At 35.4% G+C, this 14,419-nt stretch overlaps 1 non-coding gene and 1 pseudogene across 1 annotated transcript; one reads left to right on the forward strand and one right to left on the reverse strand.

The window, feature by feature from the left end:
* The first annotated feature begins 48 nt into the window (after positions 1–48).
* On the forward strand, positions 49–227 carry LOC135030076 (U1 spliceosomal RNA; annotated as a pseudogene).
* A 2,081-nt stretch (positions 228–2,308) lies between these two features.
* Positions 2,309–2,471, reverse strand: LOC135030007 (U1 spliceosomal RNA). The gene has a single exon (XR_010226076.1). It is a non-coding gene; the product is annotated as a U1 spliceosomal RNA (small nuclear RNA).
* Between the last annotated feature and the right edge of the window lie 11,948 nt (positions 2,472–14,419).

A 14,419-nucleotide genomic window follows, 5' to 3' on the forward strand; every position in this document is an offset into this window, starting at 1 on the left:
GACAGAGATGTGCCTGAGCAGCGGCCCTCCCCAGCCCTATCCCAAATCATACTTATTTTGCATAGGAGATACCATGGTCATGAAGACTGTTCTCCCAGGGTGCGGTTCATTCATTGCATTCTGGGTATGCTGACCCCTGTGATTTCCCCAAATGTGGGAAACTCGACTGCATTATTTAATGCGAACTAGGGGTCATCCAAGCACCGCAAAAGGCCGCCATGCCCTGCATACCCCTTTTCTCTTTTCATAAGCAGACGAGGTTTGAAGCCAACTTTGACCCACTGCTTGGATGACATCACTTGCTGCCTTTCCAATGAAGCAAGTTTAATTTAATAATAGGTGAAAAACCATCCCTACAAAGGTGTTAATCAGATACTTGGCTTTGTGGACACTTTTCAGAGCACAAATTTGTTAGCATAAAAATAAAGCCAGAAAATGAAGAGCTGTTTAATCACTCAATTGGATTTTTCTGCCAGCATATTTCTTTTTCTCTGCAACCCACTGCTAAATTGTGCTTCGTGGCTGTTTTTTTTATAAAATCACTTAATCAAATCTAACTCTGATTACATCAGAGAAGGCCAGGTACCCTACACCATAAGAGGTGGTTTGAAATTTTTACTTGTCTACTTAAAGATCACCAAAATCTGATAACGAGGTCAATTACGTCCCTAGGTGGGATTGAACCACCAACCTTTTGGTTAACAACTGAACACGCTAACTGTTTGCGCCTCAGAGACACTTTGCAAAAGTACATACTGACAAAGGTTAATAAGCATTCATCTAGAACGTTTCCTAGAAAAACTTTAAAAAGTCAATAATCTGGAGAGTTTTTGTAAGATGTTCCTTCCATCAACCAATGAAGAAACACATTGGTACTTCCCCATGATGAGTGAGTGCTTCAGGATCTCTTGCACTTACATGTGCAGCAAAGGACTACAATGGAAGCATGCTGGGCCTATAACCCAGAGGTAGGCAGATTGCAACTGTCCTCTGCTATATGCATTTTTTTTGTTAATTAAAGTAATCCAAAACTGGGATTGATATTTTGGCTCTTTTATTTTTACTTAAAGTACAATAACTTTTACTGTTTTAATTTGTTTTAATAGTATATTGACAGTATTGTTTTCTTTCAAAAATCCAATTAATTTTCTTTACCCGATTATTAAAATGGTAATTGACAAAAACAATCTACATTGTCACCAGAAGAGCAGTACAAAATGTACAAGTGATATATTAAAATCATCTTTCCAGCTTGAATTTCAATGATGCCTTGGTGCAACAATTTTGTGAGAAACATCTTCACCCATAAAGAAAGATTTTCTTAATTCCTTACCTGTGTGCTGATTAGATATCACCTTGTTTTCACATTAAACAGACTTCCCCATGAGGAAGCAGCAAGGATGCAGTGACGTTTATGTTTCCTGGTGTCAACCTGTATTATTTCAGTAGACATTGAAATGAGGATGCATCTTGCTGCCTTTCCAATGAAGCAAGTTTAATTCAGTAATAGGTGAAAAACCATTCCTACAAAGGTGTTAATCAGAGACTTGGCTTTGTGGACACTTTTCAGAGAGCAAATTTGTTAGCATAAACATAAAATCAGAAAATGAAGAGCTGTTTAATCACTCAATTGGACTTTTCTGCCAGCATAATTTTTTTTCTCTGCAACCCACTGCTAAATTGTGCTTCCTAGCTGTTTTTTATAAAATCACTTAATCAAATCTAATTCTGATTACATCAGAGAAGGCCGGGTACCCTACACCATAAGAGGGGGTTTGAAATTTTGACTTGTCTACTTAAAGATCACCAAAATCTGATAACAAGGTCTATTACGTCCCTGGGTGGGATTGAATCACCAACCTTTAGGTTAATAGCCATACACACTAACTGATTGCGCCACAGCGACACTTTGCAAAAGTACATACTGACAAAGGCTAATAAGCATTCATCTAGAACGTTTCCTAGAAAAACTTTAAAAAGTCAATAATCTGGAGAATTTTTGTAAGAAACACATTGGTACATTCCCATGATGAGTGAGTGCTTCAGGATCTCTTGCACTTACATGGGCTATTAACCAAAAGGTTCCCACCCAGTGATGTAATTGACCTTGTGATCAGATTTTGGTGATCTTTAAGTAGACAAGTCAAAATTTCAAACCCCCTCTTATGGTGTAGGGTACCTGGCCTTCTCTGACGTAATCAGAGTTAGATTTAATTAAGGTGCACAAGGGAATAGAAGGGAGCGGTTTAAGAAAAGAGAAGTGGAAACAGACAGCAAACTAGGCTGGAGAGAGACCTGAGACAAAGAGATCTGAATTATACGAGAGCCGACCAGGGGAAACACAAATTATGCAGTCAAGTTTCCCACATTTGGGGAAATCGCAGGAGCAGCACACCCAGAGTGCAATGGGTGAGCCTTTCCCTGGGAGAAGCACCTTCCTGATCATAGTATCTCACCTGGCAGGTAAGTAGGAGTTGGGCTAGTGCTGGGGAGGGTCGCTGCTCGGGTACCCCCCTGTCAAGTGAAGGAGATCCAACTGAGGCAGCACAAGGGAACTCTCGAAAGAAGAACAAGGCTAGAGGAAGATCTGAGACAAAGAAATCTGACTTTTACTAGAGCTGACCAGAGGAAAGCACAAACACAGTACCCCACTACCACCAGGAAACATTAACGCCACTGCATCCTTGCTGCTTTCTCATGTGGAAGTCTATTTAATGTGAAAACAAGGTGATATCTAATTAGCACACAGAAAAGAAAATTAAGTGAATTTTTGAAAGAAAACAATACTGTCAATATACTATTAAAACAAATTAAAATGGTAAAAGTTATTGTACTTTAAGTAAAAATAAAAGAGCAAAAATATCAATCCCAGTTTTGGATTACTTTAATTAACAATAAAAAATGCATATAGCAGAGGATAGTTTCAATCTTTCTACCTCTGGGTTATGGGCCCAGCATGCTTCCATTGCAGTACTCTGCTGCACATGTAAGTGCAAGAGATCCTGAAGCACTCACTCATCATGGGAAAGTACCAATGTGTTTCTTCATTGGTTGATGGCAGAAACATCTTACAAAAACACTCCAGATTATTGACTTTTTAAAGTTTTTCTAGGAAACGTTCTAGATGATTGTTTATTAGCCTTTGTCAGTATGTAATTTTGCAAAGTGTCGCTGTGGCGCAATCAGTTAGTGTGTATGGCTGTTAACCAAAAGGTTGGTGGTTCAATCCCACCCAGGGATGTAATTGACTTTGTTATCAGATTTTGGTGATCTTTAAGTAGACAAGTCAAAATTTCAAACCCCCTGTTATGGTGTTAGGTATTTAGACTTCTCTGATGTAATCAGAGTTAGATTTGATTCAGTGATTTTATAAAAACAGCTAGGAAGCACAATTTAGCAGTGGGTTGCAGAGAAAAAGAAATATGCTGGCAAAAAAATCCAATTGAGTGATTAAACAGCTCTTGGATGGTTTTTCACCTATTACTAAATTAAACTTGCTTCATTGGAAAGGCAGCAAGATGCATCCTCATTTCAATATCTACTGAAATAATACAGGTTGACACCAGGAAACATTAACGCCACTGCATCCTTGCTGCTTTCTCATGTGGAAGTCTGTTTAATGTGAAAACAAGGTGATATCTAATTAGCACACAGGTAAGGAATTAAGAAAATCTTTATTAAAGGGTGAAGATGTTTCTCACAAAATCGTTGCCCCAATGCATCATTGAAATTCAAGCTGGAAAGATGATTTTAATATATCACTTGTACATTTTGTATTGCTCTTCTGGTGACAATGTAGTTTGTTTTTGTCAATTACCATTTTAATAATCGGGTAAAGAAAATTAATTGGATTTTTGAAAGAAAACAATACTGTCAATATACTATTAAAACAAATTAAAATGGTAAAAGTTATTGTACTTTAAGTAAAAATAAAAGAGCAAAAATATCAATCCCAGTTTTGGATTACTTTAATTAACAAAAAAAAATGCATATAGCAGAGGATAGTTTCAATCTGCCTACCTCTGGGTTATGGACCCAGCATGCTTCCATTACAGTACTCTGCTGCACATGTAAGTGCAAGAGGTCCTGAAGCACTCACTTATCATGGGAAAGTTCCAATGTGTTTCTTCATTGGTTGATGGAAGAAACATCTTACAAAAACTCTCCACATTATTGACTTTTTAAAATGTTTCTAGGAAACGTTCTAGATGAATGCTTATTAGCATTTGTCAGTATGTACTTTTGCAAAGTGTCGCTGTGGCGCAATCAGTCTGTGTGTATGGTTATTAACCAAAAGGTTGGTGGTTCAATCCCACCCAGGGACGTAATTGACCTTGTTATCAGATTTTGGTGATCTTTAAGTAGACAAGTCAAAATTTCAAACCCCCTGTTATGGTGTAGGGTACCTGGCCTTCTCTGATGTAATCAGAGTTAGATTTGATTCAGTGATTTTATAAAAACAGCTAGGAAGCACAATTTAGCAGTGAGTTGCAGAGAAAAAGAAATATGCTGGCAAAAAAATCCAATTGAGTGATTAAACAGCTCTTCATTTTCTGGCTTTATTTTTATGCTAACAAATTTGTTCTCTGAAAAGTGTCCACAAAGCCAAGTCTCTGATTAACACCTTTGTAGGGATGGTTTTTCACCTATTACTAAATTAAACTTGCTTCATTGGAAAGGCAGCAAGATGCATCCTCATTTCAATGTCTACTGAAATAATACAGGTTGACACCAGGAAACATTAACGCCACTGCATCCTTGCTGCTTTCGCATGTGGAAGTCTGTTTAATGTGAAAACAAGGTGATATCTAATTAGCACACAGGTAAGGAATTAAGAAAATCTTTATTTAAGGGTGAAGATGTTTCTCACAAAATCGTTGCCCCAATGCATCATTGAAATTCAAGCTGGAAAGATGATTTTAATATATCACTTGTACATTTTGTATTGCTCTTCTGGTGACAATGTAGTTTGTTTTTGTCAATTACCATTATAAAAATAGGGTAAAGAAAATTAAGTGGATTTTTGAAAGAAAACAATACTGTCAATATACTATTAAAACAAATTAAAATGGTAAAAGTTATTGTACTTTAAAGTAAAAATAAAAGAGCAAAAATATCAATCCCAGTTTTGGATTACTTTAATTAACAATAAAAAATGCATATAGCAGAGGATAGTTTCAATCTGCCTACCTCTGGGTTATGGGCCCAGCATGTTTCCAATGCAGTACTCTGCTGCACATGTAAGTGCAAGAGATCCTGAAGCACTCACTCATCATGGGAAAGTACCAATGTGTTTCTTCGTTGGTTGATGGAAGAAACATCTTACAAAAACTCTCCAGATTATTGACTTTTTAAAGTTTTTCTAGGAAACGTTCTAGATGAATGCTTATTAGCCTTTGTCAGTATGTAAGTTTGCAAAGTGTCTCTGTGGCGCAATCGGTTAGTGTGTTTGGTTATTAATCAAAGGGTTGGTGGTTCAATCCCACCCAGGGATGTAATTGACCTTGTTATCAGATTTTGGTGATCTTTAAGTAGACTAGTCAAAATTTCAAACCCCCTCTTATGGTGTAGGGTACCTGGCCTTCTCTGATGTAATCAGAGTTAGATTTGATTAAGTGATTTTATAAAAAAACAGCTAGGAAGCACAATTTAGCAGTGGGTTGCAGAGAAAAAGAAATATGCTGGCAGAAAAATCCAATTGAGTGATTAAACTGCTCTTCATTTTCTGGCTTTATTTTTATGCTAACTAATTTGTTCTCTGAAAAGTGTCCACAAAGCCAAGTGTCTGATTAACATCTTTGTAGGGATGGTTTTTCACCTATTACTAAATTAAACTTGCTTCATTGGAAAGGCAGCAAGATGCATCCTCATTTCAATATCTACGGAAATAATACAGGTTGACACCAGGAAACATTAACGCCACTGCATCTTTGCTGTTTTCTCATGTGGAAGTCTGTTTAATGTGAAAACAAGGTGATATCTAATTAGCACACAGGTAAGGAATTAAGAAAATCTTTATTTAAGGGTGAAGATGTTTCTCACAAAATCGTTGCCCCAATGCATCATTGAAATTCAAGCTGGAAAGATGATTTTAATATATCACTTGTACATTTTGTATTGCTCTTCTGGTGACAATGTAGTTTGTTTTTGTCAATTACCATTTTAATAATCGGGTAAAGAAAATTAATTGGATTTTTGAAAGAAAACAATACTGTCAATATACTATTAAAACAAATTAAAATGGTAAAAGTTATTGTACTTTAAGTAAAAATAAAAGAGCACAAATATCAATCCCAGTTTTGGATTACTTTAATTAACAAAAAAAAGGCATATAGCAGAGGATAGTTTCAATCTGCCTACCTCTGGGTTATGGACCCAGCATGCTTCCATTACAGTACTCTGCTGCACATGTAAGTGCAAGAGATCCTGAAGCACTCACTCATCATGGGAAAGTACCAATGTGTTTCTTCATTGGTTGATGGAAGAAACATCTTACAAAAACTCTCCAGATTATTGACTATTTAAAGTTTTTATAGGAAACGTTCTAGATGAATGCTTATTAGCCTTTGTCAGTAAGTACTTTTGCAAAGTGTCGCTGTGGCTCAATCAGTTAGTGTGTATGGCTATTAACCAAAAGGTTGTTGGTTCAACCCCACCCAGGGACATAATTGACCTTGTTATCAGATTTTGTTGATCTTTAAGTAGACAAGTCAAAATTTCGAAAACCGCTGTTATGGTGTAGGGTACCTGGCCTTCTCTGATGTAATCAGAGTTAGATTTGATTCAGTGATTTTATAAAAACAGCTAGGAAGCACAATTTAGCAGTGGGTTGCAGAGAAAAAGAAATATGCTGGCAAAAAAATCCAATTGAGTGATTAAACAGCTCTTCATTTTCTGGCTTTATTTTTATGCTAACAAATTTGTTCTCTGAAAAGTGTCCACAAAGCCAAGTATCTGATTAACATCTTTGTAGGGATGGTTTTTCACCTATTACTAAATTAAACTTGCTTCATTGGAAAGGCAGCAAGATGCATCCTCATTTCAATATCTACTGAAATAATACAGGTTGACACCAGGAAACATTAACGCCACTGCATCCTTGCTGCTTTCTCATGTGGAAGTCTGTTTAATGTGAAAACAAGGTGATATCTAATTAGCACACAGGTAAGGAATTAAGAAAATCTTTATTTAAGGGTGAAGATTTTTCTCACAAAATCGTTGCCCCAATGCATCATTGAAATTCAAGCTGGAAAGATGATTTTAATATATCACTTGTACATTTTGTATTGCTCTTCTGGTGACAATGTAGTTTGCTTTTGTCAATTACCATTTTAATAATCGGGTAAAGAAAATTAATTGGATTTTTGAAAGAAAACAATACTGTCAATATACTATTAAAACAAATTAAAATGGTAAAAGTTATTGTACTTTAAGTAAAAATAAAAGAGCAAAAATATCAATCCCAGTTTTGGATTACTTTAATTAACAAAAAAAATGCATATAACAGAGGATAGTTTCAATCTGCCTACCTCTGGGTTATGGACCCAGCATGCTTCCATTACAGTACTCTGCTGCACATGTAAGTGCAAGAGATCCTGAAGCACTCACTCATCATGGGAAAGTACCAATGTGTTTCTTCATTGGTTGATGGAAGAAACATCTTACAAAAACTCTCCACATTATTGACTTTTTAAAATGTTTCTAGGAATCGTTCTAGATGAATGCGTATTAGTCTTTGTCAGTAAGTACTTTTGCAAAGTGTCGCTGTGGCGCAATCAGTTAGTGTGTGAGGCTATTAACCAAAAGGTTGGTGGTTCAATCCCACCCAGGGACTTAATTGACCTTGTTATCAGATTTTGGTGATCTTTAAGTAGACAAGTCAAAATTTCAAACCCCCTGTTATGGTGTAGGGTACCTGTCCTTCTCTGATGTAATCAGAGTTAGATTTGATTTAGTGATTTTATAAAAACAGCTAGGAAGCACAATTTAGCAGTGAGTTGCAGAGAAAAAGAAATATGCTGGCAAAAAAATCCAATTGAGTGATTAAACAGCTCTTCATTTTCTGGCTTTATTTTTATGCTAACAAATTTGTTCTCTGAAAAGTGTCCACAAAGCCAAGTCTCTGATTAACATCTTTGTAGGGATGGTTTTTCACCTATTACTAAATTAAACTTGCTTCATTGGAAAGGCAGCAAGATGCATCCTCATTTCAATGTCTACTGAAATAATACAGGTTGACACCAGGAAACATTAACGCCACTGCATCCTTGCTGCTTTCGCATGTGGAAGTCTGTTTAATGTGAAAACAAGGTGATATCTAATTAGCACACAGGTAAGGAATTAAGAAAATCTTTATTTAAGGGTGAAGGTGTTTCTCACAAAATCGTTGCCCCAATGCATCATTGAAATTCAAGCTGGAAAGATGATTTTAATATATCACTTGTACATTTTGTATTGCTCTTCTGGTGACAATGTAGTTTGTTTTTTTCAATTACCATTATAATAATAGGGTAAAGAAAATTAAGTGGATTTTTGAAAGAAAACAATACTGTCAATATACTATTAAAACAAATTAAAATGGTAAAAGTTATTGTACTTTAAGTAAAAATAAAAGAGCAAAAATATCAATCCCAGTTTTGGATTACTTTAATTAACAATAAAAAATGCATATAGCAGAGGATAGTTTCAATCTGCCTACCTCTGGGTTATGGGCCCAGCATGTTTCCAATGCAGTACTCTGCTGCACATGTAAGTGCAAGAGATCCTGAAGCACTCACTCATCATGGGAAAGTACCAATGTGTTTCTTCGTTGGTTGATGGAAGAAACATCTTACAAAAACTCTCCAGATTATTGACTTTTTAAAGTTTTTCTAGGAAACGTTCTAGATGAATGCTTATTAGCCTTTGTCAGTATGTAAGTTTGCAAAGTGTCTCTGTGGCGCAATCGGTTAGTGTGTTTGGTTATTAATCAAAGGGTTGGTGGTTCAATACCACCCAGGGATGTAATTGACCTTGTTATCAGATTTTGGTGATCTTTAAGTAGACAAGTCAAAATTTCAAACCCCCTCTTATGGTGTAGGGTACCTGGCCTTCTCTGATGTAATCAGAGTTAGATTTGATTAAGTGATTTTATAAAAAAACAGCTAGGAAGCACAATTTAGCAGTGGGTTGCAGAGAAAAAGAAATATGCTGGCAGAAAAATCCAATTGAGTGATTAAACAGCTCTTCATTTTCTGGCTTTATTTTTATGCTAACTAATTTGTTCTCTGAAAAGTGTCCACAAAGCCAAGTGTCTGATTAACATCTTTGTAGGGATGGTTTTTAACCTATTACTAAATTAAACTTGCTTCATTGGAAAGGCAGCAAGATGCATCCTCATTTCAATATCTACGGAAATAATACAGGTTGACACCAGGAAACATTAACGCCACTGCATCTTTGCTGTTTTCTCATGTGGAAGTCTGTTTAATGTGAAAACAAGGTGATATCTAATTAGCACACAGGTAAGGAATTAAGAAAATCTTTATTTAAGGGTGAAGATGTTTCTCACAAAATCGTTGCCCCAATGCATCATTGAAATTCAAGCTGGAAAGATGATTTTAATATATCACTTGTACATTTTGTATTGCTCTTCTGGTGACAATGTAGTTTGTTTTTGTCAATTACCATTATAATAATAGGGTAAAGAAAATTAAGTGGATTTTTGAAAGAAAACAATACTGTCAATATACTATTAAAACAAATTAAAATGGTAAAAGTTATTGTACTTTAAGTAAAAATAAAAGAGCAAAAATATCAATCCCAGTTTTGGATTACTTTAATTAACAATAAAAAATGCATATAGCAGAGGATAGTTTCATTCTGCCTACCTCTGGGTTATGGGCCCAGCATGTTTCCAATGCAGTACTCTGCTGCACATGTAAGTGCAAGAGATCCTGAAGCACTCACTCATCATGGGAAAGTACCAATGTGTTTCTTCGTTGGTTGATGGAAGAAACATCTTACAAAAACTCTCCAGATTATTGACTTTTTAAAGTTTTTCTAGGAAACATTCTAGATGAATGCTTATTAGCCTTTGTCAGTAAGTACTTTTGCAAAGTGTCGCTGTGGCGCAATCAGTTAGTGTGTACGGCTATTAACCAAAAGGTTGGTGGTTCAATCCCACCCAGGGACGTAATTGACCTTGTTATCAGATTTTGTTGATCTTTAAGTAGACAAGTCAAAATTTCGAAAACCCCTGTTATGGTGTAGGGTACCTGGCCTTCTCTGATGTAATCAGAGTTAGATTTGATTCAGTGATTTTATAAAAACAGCTAGGAAGCACAATTTAGCAGTGGGTTGCAGAGAAAAAGAAATATGCTGGCAAAAAAATCCAATTGAGTGATTAAACAGCTCTTCATTTTCTGGCTTTATTTTTATGCTAACAAATTTGTTCTCTGAAAAGTGTCCACAAAGCCAAGTATCTAATTAACATCTTTGTAGGGATGGTTTTTCACCTATTACTAAATTAAACTTGCTTCATTGGAAAGGCAGCAAGATGCATCCTCATTTCAATATCTACTGAAATAATACAGGTTGACACCAGGAAACATTAACGCCACTGCATCCTTGCTGCTTTCTCATGTGGAAGTCTGTTTAATGTGAAAACAAGGTGATATCTAATTAGCACACAGGTAAGGAATTAAGAAAATCTTTATTTAAGGGTGAAGATGTTTCTCACAAAATCGTTGCCCCAATGCATCATTGAAATTCAAGCTGGAAAGATGATTTTAATATATCACTTGTACATTTTGTATTGCTCTTCTGGTGACAATGTAGTTTGCTTTTGTCAATTACCATTTTAATAATCGGGTAAAGAAAATTAATTGGATTTTTGAAAGAAAACAATACTGTCAATATACTATTAAAACAAATTAAAATGGTAAAAGTTAATGTACTTTAAGTAAAAATAAAAGAGCAAAAATATCAATCCCAGTTTTGGATTACTTTAATTAACAAAAAAAAAATGCATATAGCAGAGGATAGTTTCAATCTGCCTACCTCTGGGTTATGGACCCAGCATGCTTCCATTACAGTACTCTGCTGCACATGTAAGTGCAAGAGATCCTGAAGCACTCACTCATCATGGGAAAGTACCAATGTGTTTCTTCATTGGTTGATGGAAGAAACATCTTACAAAAACTCTCCACATTATTGACTTTTTAAAATGTTTCTAGGAATCGTTCTAGATGAATGCTTATTAGCCTTTGTCAGTAAGTACTTTTGCAAAGTGTCACTGTGGCGCAATCAGTTAGTGTGTAAGGCTATTAACCAAAAAGTTGGTGGTTCAATCCCACCCAGGGACTTAATTGATCTTGTTATCAGATTTTGGTGATCTTTAAGTAGACAAGTCAAAATTTCAAACCCCCTGTTATGGTGTAGGGTACCTGGCCTTCTCTGATGTAATCAGAGTTAGATTTGATTCAGTGATTTTATAAAAACAGCTAGGAAGCACAATTTAGCAGTGGGTTGCAGAGAAAAAGAAATATGCTGGCAGAAAAATCCAATTGAGTGATTAAACAGCTCTTCATTTTCTGGCTTTATTTTTATGCTAACTAATTTGTTCTCTGAAAAGTGTCCACAAAGCCAAGTATCTGATTAACATATTTGTAGGGATGGTTTTTCACCTATTACTAAATTAAACTTGCTTCATTGGAAAGGCAGCAAGATGCATCCTCATTTCAATATCTACTGAAATAATACAGGTTGACACCAGGAAACATTAACGCCACTGCATCCTTGCTGCTTTCTCATGTGGAAGTCTGTTTAATGTGAAAACAAGGTGATATCTAATTAGCACACAGGTAAGGAATTAAGAAAATCTTTATTTAAGGGTGAAGATGTTTCTCACAAAATCGTTGCCCCAATGCATCATTGAAATTCAAGCTGGAAAGATGATTTTAATATATCACTTGTACATTTTGTATTGCTCTTCTGGTGACAATGTAGTTTGTTTTTGTCAATTACCATTTTAATAATAGGGTAAAGAAAATTAAGTGGATTTTTGAAAGAAAACAATACTGTCAATATACTATTAAAACAAATTAAAATGGTAAAAGTTATTGTACTTTAAGTAAAAATAAAAGCTAAAATATCAATCCCAGTTTTGGATTACTTTAATGAACAAAAAAAAAAAATGCATATAGCAAAGGATAGTTTCAATCTGCCTACCTCTGGGTTATGGGCCCAGCATGCTTTCATTGCAGTACTCTGCTGCACATGTAAGTGCAAGAGATCCTGAAGCACTCACTCATCATGCGAAAGTACCAATGTGTTTCTTCATTGGTTGCTGGAAGAAACATCTTACAAAAACTCTCCAGATTATTGATTTTTTAAAGTTTTTCTAGGAAACGTTCTAGATGAATGCTTATTAGTCTTTGTCAGTATGTACTTTTTGCAAAGTGTCTCTGTGGCGCAATCGGTTAGTGTGTTCAGCTATTAATCAAAAGGTTGGTGGTTCAATCCCTCCCAGGGACATAATTGACCTTGTGATCAGATTTTGGTGATATTTAAGTAGACAAGTCAAAATTGCAAACCCCCTGTTATGGTGTAGGGTACCTGGCCTTCTCTGATGTAATCAGAGTTAGATTTGATTAAGTGATTTTATAAAAAAACAGCTAGGAAGCACAATTTAGCAGTGGGTTGCAGAGAAAAAGAATAATGCTGGCAGAAAAATCCAATTGAGTGATTAAACAGCTCTTCATTTTCTGGTTTTATTTTTATGATAACAAATTTGTTCTCTGAAAAGTGTCCACAAAGCCAAGTATCTGATTAACATCTTTGTAGGGATGGTTTTTCACCTATTACTAAATTAAACTTGCTTCATTGGAAAGGCAGCAAGATGCATCCTCATTTCAATATCTACGGAAATAATACAGGTTGACACCAGGAAACATTAACGCCACTGCATCTTTACTGTTTTCTCATGTGGAAGTCTGTTTAATGTGAAAACAAGGTGATATCTAATTAGCACACAGGTAAGGAATTAAGAAAATCTTTATTTAAGGGTGAAGATGTTTCTCACAAAATCGTTGCCCCAATGCATCATTGAAATTCAAGCTGGAAAGATGATTTTAATATATCACTTGTACATTTTGTATTGCTCTTCTGGTGACAATGTAGTTTGTTTTTGTCAATTACCATTTTAATAATCGGGTAAAGAAAATTAAGTGGATTTTTGAAAGAAAACAATACTGTCAATATACTATTAAAACAAATTAAAATGGTAAAAGTTATTGTACTTTAAGTAAAAATAAAAGAGCAAAAATATCAATCCCAGTTTTGGATTACGTTAATTAACAAAAAAAAATGCATATAGCAGAGGATAGTTTCAATCTGCCTACCTCTGGGTTATGGACCCAGCATGCTTCCATTACAGTACTCTGCTGCACATGTAAGTGCAAAAGATCCTGAAGCACTCACTCATCATGGGAAAGTACCAATGTGTTTCTTCATTGGTTGATGGAAGAAACATCTTACAAAAACTCTCCACATTATTGACTTTTTAAAATGTTTCTAGGAATCGTTCTAGATGAATGCTTATTAGCCTTTGTCAGTATGTACTTTTGCAAAGTGTCGCTGTGGCGCAATCAGTTAGTGTGTAAGGCTATTAACCAAAAGGTTGGTGGTTCAATCCCACCCAGGGACTTAATTGACCTTGTTATCAGATTTTGGTGATCTTTAAGTAGACAAGTCAAAATTTCAAACCCCCTGTTATGGTGTAGGGTACCTGGCCTTCTCTGATGTAGTTAGATTTGATTCAGTGATTTTATAAAAACAGCTAGGAAGCACAATTTAGCAGTGGGTTGCAGAGAAAAAGAAATATGCTGGCAGAAAAATCCAATTGAGTGATTAAACAGCTCTTCATTTTCTGGCTTTATTTTTATGCTAACTAATTTGTTCTCTGAAAAGTGTCCACAAAGCCAAGTATCTGATTAACATATTTGTAGGGATGGTTTTTCATCTATTACTAAATTAAACTTGCTTCATTGGAAAGGCAGCAAGATGCATCCTCATTTCAATATCTACTGAAATAATACAGGTTGACACCAGGAAACATTAACGCCACTGCATCCTTGCTGCTTTCTCATGTGGAAGTCTGTTTAATGTGAAAACAAGGTGATATCTAATTAGCACACAGGTAAGGAATTAAGAAAATCTTTATTTAAGGGTGAAGATGTTTCTCACGTAATAGTTGCCCCAATGCATCATTGAAATTCAAGCTGGAAAGATGATTTTAATGTATCACTTGTACATTTTGTATTGCTCTTCTGGTGACAATGTAGTTTGTTTTTGTCAATTACCATTTTAATAATCGGGTAAAGAAAATTAATTGGATTTTTGAAAGAAAACAATACTGTCAATATACTATTAAAACAAA

The sequence above is a fragment of the Pseudophryne corroboree genome, unplaced genomic scaffold (genome assembly GCF_028390025.1).
Source record: "Pseudophryne corroboree isolate aPseCor3 unplaced genomic scaffold, aPseCor3.hap2 scaffold_494, whole genome shotgun sequence".
Classification (NCBI taxonomy): domain Eukaryota; kingdom Metazoa; phylum Chordata; class Amphibia; order Anura; family Myobatrachidae; genus Pseudophryne; species Pseudophryne corroboree.